This window comes from Cebus imitator, unplaced genomic scaffold (assembly GCF_001604975.1).
Source record: "Cebus imitator isolate Cc_AM_T3 unplaced genomic scaffold, Cebus_imitator-1.0 Scaffold284, whole genome shotgun sequence".
Lineage (NCBI taxonomy): Eukaryota > Metazoa > Chordata > Mammalia > Primates > Cebidae > Cebus > Cebus imitator.
This window is the reverse complement of record NW_016107599.1, coordinates 2,603,640-2,610,261: the sequence shown is the minus strand read 5'-3', so window position 1 is coordinate 2,610,261 and position 6,622 is coordinate 2,603,640. Positions and strand designations below refer to the sequence as shown.

Genomic DNA, 6,622 nt, shown 5'->3' with positions numbered 1-6,622 from the left:
CCTGAACCCAGGAGGCGGAGGTTGCGGTGAGCCGAGATCGCGCCATTGCACTCCAGCCTAGGTAACAAGAGCGGAACTCCGTCTCAAAAAAAAAAAAAAACTGGCTGTGCCATGAGGAGCGGCGGCAGGGGGTGGGGGCAAGAGGGGAGCTGAAGAGAAGAACTGTGGAGGGAACGGCTGCCTCCACCTGGAAGTCAGGTTGGGACAGCCCTACCACGGAGGTGACCTGAGTTTTGAAGATGTGTAGGAGTCACCATCAGACAGGAGGGAGGGCAGCTTAGGCAGGGGAACAGCATGGGCAAAGGTGTGGGACAGCACAGGGCACTTGGGCACTCACAGGTGACTCAGCCCTCCTGGGTCACCGGGCTGCTTGGTGGAAAGGGAAGAGCAGGGAAGGCCAGGCCCAGGTAGTGGAAAGCAAGGGCGGGAGGGAGACGGGCAGGCGGGCCTCACATGGAGTGTGCTGGTTTCCTGTGGCTGCTGTAACAGCACCATGCTTGTGGGGGCTGAAAACAACAGGAATGTATCATGTTCCACTTCTGGAGACTGGAAGTCTGAGACCAAGGTGCTGCAGGGCCAGGCTCTAAGGCAGAACCTTCCTGCCTCTTCCAGCTTGTGATGTCAATCTTCAGCGCTCCCTGGCTGTTAGCTGGCCCCTCCAATCTCTGCCTCCGATGTCATGTGGTGTTCCTGGAGGTCTCACGTACCTCTTCCTATAAAGACAGTCAGATTAGCCCCTGAGTGAGCCTAACTGGATCGCATCTACAAAGACCTATTTCCAGATAAGTTCCTATCCACAGTTACTGGGAGCTGGAGGTTCAACAGATCTTTTGGGGGGGACACGATTCAACTCACGACAGGGAGGAAGAATTGGTAGGACTTGCTGCTGATGTGATGCTGTGGAGTGAGCAGAAGGCTGGGGAGTGCCCGGGCTTAGGAGGAAGCTGGGACCCACATGTGCTGGCATGCGTGGCCCTGGTCAGGAGCTAAGATGAGCTGAGCATGGTCTGTGGCCTCCAGGAGCTCCCAGTCAAGCAGGGAGGCAGGGAGGAGCCCAGACCTGCCAGGCACAGAGACAAGCATGTCTTGGGGACACAGGGCAGGGACAGAAGTGGCCTGAGGGGCCAGGGCAGGCTCCAGAGAAGCACCTATAGGCCTGAGCCAAAAATGCTGTTGCCATGTCCGACTGATGTCTCCCAGATGTGCCCGTCTAGCCTGGCCTCTGCTGAGCGCCTGGCTCCTGTGTGTATCCACCAGCTCAGTCATCTCTGTCCCGGCATGCCCACCACATCCTCAGCCAAATCCACCAGCCTCGCTTTCCAAAACAGCTCTTCCTGTCCTCGACCCTGGCCTCTTCAAACAGAGCCCTCCCCGAAGTCCCTCCACTGGCCCTGGAGGGTGGCCCTCCCACAACCCGCCCAGCCCCCTCCTCCACCTGAGCCTTACTTTCACTTGTTCCCAGGGTCACCCAAAGCTTCCAAGGATTGAGGCAGCAAGTAAAAGAAAACAATCCTTCCCAGCCAGCCTGCCTCTGCCTGGCCTCCAGCAAGCTCCAAGCTGATGCGTGTTTTCTCAACTTTCTTTAAAAAGAAGGTACAGTCATCCTTCAATATCTGCAATATCTGTGGGGGTATTGATTCCAGGACCCCCACAGATAATAAAATCCAAGGACTTTTAAGTTGCTTACATAAATTGGAGTATTATTTGCATACGACCTATGCACATTCTCCATCTCTATATCACTTATAAGACCTAAAATATTGAAAATGCTATGTAAGGCTGGGCACGGTGGCTCGGGCCTGTAATCCCAGCACTTTGGGAGGCCAAGGCAGGCAGATCACGAGGTCAGATTGAGACCATCTTGGCCAACATAGTGAAACCCCGTCTCTACTTAAGAAATATGAAAATTAGCTGGGCATGGTGGTGCGTGCCTGCAGTCCCAGCTATTCGGGAGGCTGAGGCAGGAGAATTGCTTGAACTCAGGAAGTGTAGGTTGCAGTGAGCTGAGATCACGCCACTGCACTCCCGCCTGGCGACAGAGCAAGACTCAGTCTCAAAGAAAAAGAAAAAGAAAATTCTATGTAAATAGTTGTTATACTGTATTTTGAAATTGTGTATTATTTTTATTGTTGTATTGTTATTTTTCACTGTGGATATTTTGCCCCAATATTTTCTTTCTTTTTTTTTTTTGAGACGGAGTCTCGCTCTGTTGCTAAGGCTAGAGTGCAGTGGCCCGATCTCAGCTCATGCAATCTCTGCTTCCCAGGTTCAAGCAATTCTCCTGCCTCAGCTTCCTGAGTAGCTGGGATTACAGGAGACTGCCACCATGCCTGGCTAATTTTTGTGTTTTTAGTAGAGGTGGGCTTTCACCATCTTGGCCAGGCTGGTCTTGAACTCCTAATCTTGTGATCCACATGCCTTGGCCTCCCAAAGTGCTGGGATTACAAGCGCGAGCCACCGTGCCCGGCCCCTGCAAATATTTTCAATCCACAGTTGGTAGAACCCAATTCGCAGATCCCTGCAGATATGGAGGGCCAACTGTAGTCACGATACCTCCTCCTAAGTTTGTTACAAAGAGTAAAGGAGAAAATACGTGTGAAGGACGTGGCACAGTTCCCACCAGATGTTATCACCACTATTGAGAGAATGAAGGGCGACCCACGGAAACTCAAGGCCCAGAGGGTTAGACTCAGAGGGGCCTTTGATTGAAATGGTCACAAATTTTTGGCTGGATGTGGTAGATCCTGCTGTAATCCCACAAGTATGGGATTCAAAGGCAGAAGGATGACTTGAGCTCAGGAGTTCGAGACCGGGCAACATGCCAAGATCCTGTCTCTACAAAAAATTTAAAAATTAGCCAGGCATGATAGTGCACACCTATCGTCCCAGCTTCTAGGGAGGCTGAGGCAGGAGGATGGCTTGAACCCAGGAGGCTGAGGCTGCAGTGAGCTGTGTTTGCACCACTGCAGTCCAGCCCGGGTGACAGAGTAAGACCGTGTCTCCAAAAAACAAAAATAAATAAATAAATAAATATAAACACACACACATACACACACACACACACACACAATGTTTTCCTTGGGGAAAGTAAACTTCTAAAAGATTGATGGACTTGAAAATGGAATCATAGATATAAACTAACTGGGCCTTTTTTTCTGTGGGGCGTTCCTCCCCTACGGACGGTCTAAATTGCCTGTACTGAAATCTACCATGCCCACTCACTAAGATCTAGTCGCCCTTCTTTCTTCATTGTCTCATTGCCTCAGTCACCTTGGGGCAGAAAAATGCACACTTTAAAGGGATTTCACATGTGCCCACTATTTATTCTTATGTCACTTAAATGTCGCCTCTGCTATGTACAAAAGCCTGGTGGAGATGAGCACTTACAACGGGCAACATTTGGAGGGTTTGGCCTCACAGATGGTCAACTCTCCGGGTTGGCAAATTCCAGCCTGGCTTCCTTTGCTGTTATTACGGAGTTGCCGTTGCCATGGCATTTGTGTGTGTGAGGGAGACGATCGTGCATCTCGTCAGCTTCTGGAACACTCACCCAGAGCCTCGGAACAAGGTGGTGGGAAGACAGTCTGCAGAGAGAATGAAGGAGCGTGGGAAGGAGTCGTTCTGGGTGCTCGCACCCTGTGTTAATAGCAACCTGGGAAAGAGGGGTGGGTGCCTCTGCCATCTCTAAACCAGGAGAGATGGATTGAGGCGCAGTGTAAATGTGGACGGGGGTGACCGTAAGGCATGCCAGGGTCTCAGCAGCACAGGCTAGTGAGGCAGGGGACGTCAGATGGAGGGCCTTCTACTGGCTCTATGCCTGCTACTCCCCTGCATCAGCTGGCTCCCCATTCAACAGCCCAACTCACCTTTTTAAAACAGAAATTACATCATTCCCGGTTAAAACCCTTTAGTGGCCTCCAATTACCCTCCAAACAGAATCTGAGCTCCCTTCATGACCTACAGCGCTTGGCGTGATCCGATCTCCACCTTATTCTCTCTTCCGGCCTCCCTCACGGCACTCCAGCCCAGCGGAGCTTCCTTCTGCTGGCAAGATTGGCAAGTTCTTTGGCAAGTTCATTTCCTCCTCAGGGCCTTTGCACTCGCAGTATTTTTCTGGAAGGTGATTTCTTCAGGTCTTCACATGAGGGCTATACTTGTCATTCAGATCTCAGGCCCAATGTCACCGCCTCAGAGAGCTCCCCACCCCAGGTAAAATGCACGAGTGTAAGATTCCTCGGACCTACTACATTTTCTTCATGTCATTCAGAGCCAGGATCTGTTACTTGTCTGTTGCTTGTCTCTCCTAATAAAACAAAAGCCCAGTAAGGGCAGAGGTTTGCCAGTTTCCCAAGAACCTAAATCAGTGTATGGCACATGGAGAAGCCAGCATTTGTTAACAGATTCTGAAGGAGTCAGTGACCACAGCATTGGAACCCACAGTCTGCTTTCCTCAAACCAGTGCCCTTAACACTGGAGTAAGGCGTGCAAGGCCTGGGAAGGCACTTCTCAGCCTCCTGAGGAGGAGCAGACAGGACCACAGAAGTCCTCTGCCACAGCCACCTTTCCGAGGAGACTCCATTTCTAGGCATCCACTTTTTGATGGTTAGTTGGTTCACATCACACTGTGTCAGTTAAAAAGAGACTGGTCTAGAATCCTGCTACGGTCTGAATGTGTCCGCCACAAAATATGTGTTGAAAACTTAATCCTTTGGGAGGTGGGGCCTAATGGGAGGTGTTTGGCTTACAAGGGCTCCATTCTCATTCATGGATCAGTGCCAAATCTGAAAGGGCTTCAGGCTTTAAGTTCCATCTCTCATACTCTCTCACCCTCTCACCTTCCACCATGGGATGACACAAGAACTCTCGCCAGATTTCAGCAGTTTAATACTGGATTTTCCAGCCTCCAAAACTGAGAAATAAATGTCTTTCCTTTATAAATTATGCAGTCTGTGGTATTCTGTTATAGCCACATAAAATGGATTATGACACATCCTGATCTTGTTCTTGACAGCAGGTCCCAAATTGTAAGCTTCTCCCGGTAGCAGACCATCCCCATCGCCTCCTCATTATATGCCCAGCAAATGTGTAACTTGATGCCTGAACTGCGCCTGCTCCTGCCCCTCTGTCACACTCCTCCACTGCCCAGACTTTGGAGCTCAGGTTCTGGCCATGTCACATGCCAAGGCGAGGCTGCCTGGACCCTGGAGAGCTGGGGCACCCTGTAGACAGAACCCCAAATCCATGGAAGCTGGTCTGTTTACATGAGGGGTGCTCACACTAGGGCTGGGATCCAGGCAGCTGCACTTGAACATGCAGTCTGGATGCTTTGTGCAGGTGAGCAAAACTGCCATCACCCCAAGCAGCACCACTCACCTGCTGGCTAAAGAAAAGCTTAGAAAGTAGGGTGGGGTTCCAAGCAGAGAACTAGCTTCCCAGAAATTGATCAAGGAAAATAGAAAGTACAAAACCAAGCCAGGGGAAGAGAGGGTGGAGGTGTCTGCTCAGATCCAAGGATTGGGTACAGAGTGGAAAATTCCAGAAAAGGGGAGATGAGGAGGTGGCAGGAAGGGCGGGGCACGGAAGGAAGAGAGGGTCCCAGATGGAGCTGTCTGTACTGGATGGGAGTGTCTAGTTAAAGCGAGGCACCAGGAAGAAATAAATTCTCATGCTCAGAGGTGTACCCATTTCTTCCATGCCTCCTGTCTACCAGCTGCCATGCTCACTTCTCCATCTATGTCACCTCATTCAATCCTTGCATCAATGCTGAGAGACAGGTGTTATTGCTAATCCTATCTACAAGACAGGAACACTGAGGAACAGAAAGATAAACAATATATCTAAGGGTTTCAAAGGGAGTAAATGTCAGAGTCAAGATTCCACCCCACACCCATCTGATTTACAAATTCATGCCATTAACAGGTTCTATTCTCACTCCCCGTCCCAACAAATAATGCTACCAAGATACAAGAATGAACAGGACAAGATTCCCACATTCAAGGAATCATTGATCCTGTGCTGGTGGCACGGCACATACCTAGAAATATAGAAGACATGTCAGACTGCAGGGGCCGGACAGTGCCTGGCCTGGGCTGTGTCCTTCAGCTTCCAAAACGAAGTGCAAGGCAGATGAAGTCCAGTGCGGCCATGTGCAGGTTGCTTGGGGCCGCCTCCGCTCCACGGGAGCCGGGATAGAGGCCGCAGATGGCTGACTCACTCCAACAGCCTGCTTGGCTTTGCAATCTGGCCTCCCCAACGTCGTGCTCGGTTCTAGAAACTGCAGCCCGCGGACAGCGAGGTCACTTGGCTCCTGGATGTGCTGCCCAAGCTGGACCTTGTGTCCCTGGACCATGGGCTGCAAGGCAAGGAGAGGGGAGGCGGCTGAGGGCAGCAGGCCTTGGTGGGGCATGAACACAGAGATGCTGGGGGACAGCCAGGGCATCAGGGGTGACCTGCAGAAGGGATGAGAGGCTCTGGGGTGATCCTCCGCCCCACCACGACGGACTCATGATTCGAGCAGCCTGCCCTGGCTTTGAGGAGAATCTGAGGAGCCTGACCTTGGAGCTTTCTTTTGAACCTCCCAGGTTCAAGTGATTCTCCTGCCTCAGCCTCCCAAGTAGCTGGG

At 51.3% G+C, this 6,622-nt stretch overlaps 1 long non-coding RNA gene across 1 annotated transcript; it reads right to left on the bottom strand.

Moving 5' to 3' along the window:
- Positions 1-504: 504 nt before the first annotated feature.
- Positions 505-3,983, bottom strand: LOC108284813. Its single transcript, XR_001817348.2, has 2 exons — positions 3,551-3,983; positions 505-713 (listed from the first exon to the last, which is right to left on the bottom strand). It is a non-coding gene; the product is annotated as an uncharacterized LOC108284813 (long non-coding RNA).
- Positions 3,984-6,622: the final 2,639 nt, after the last annotated feature.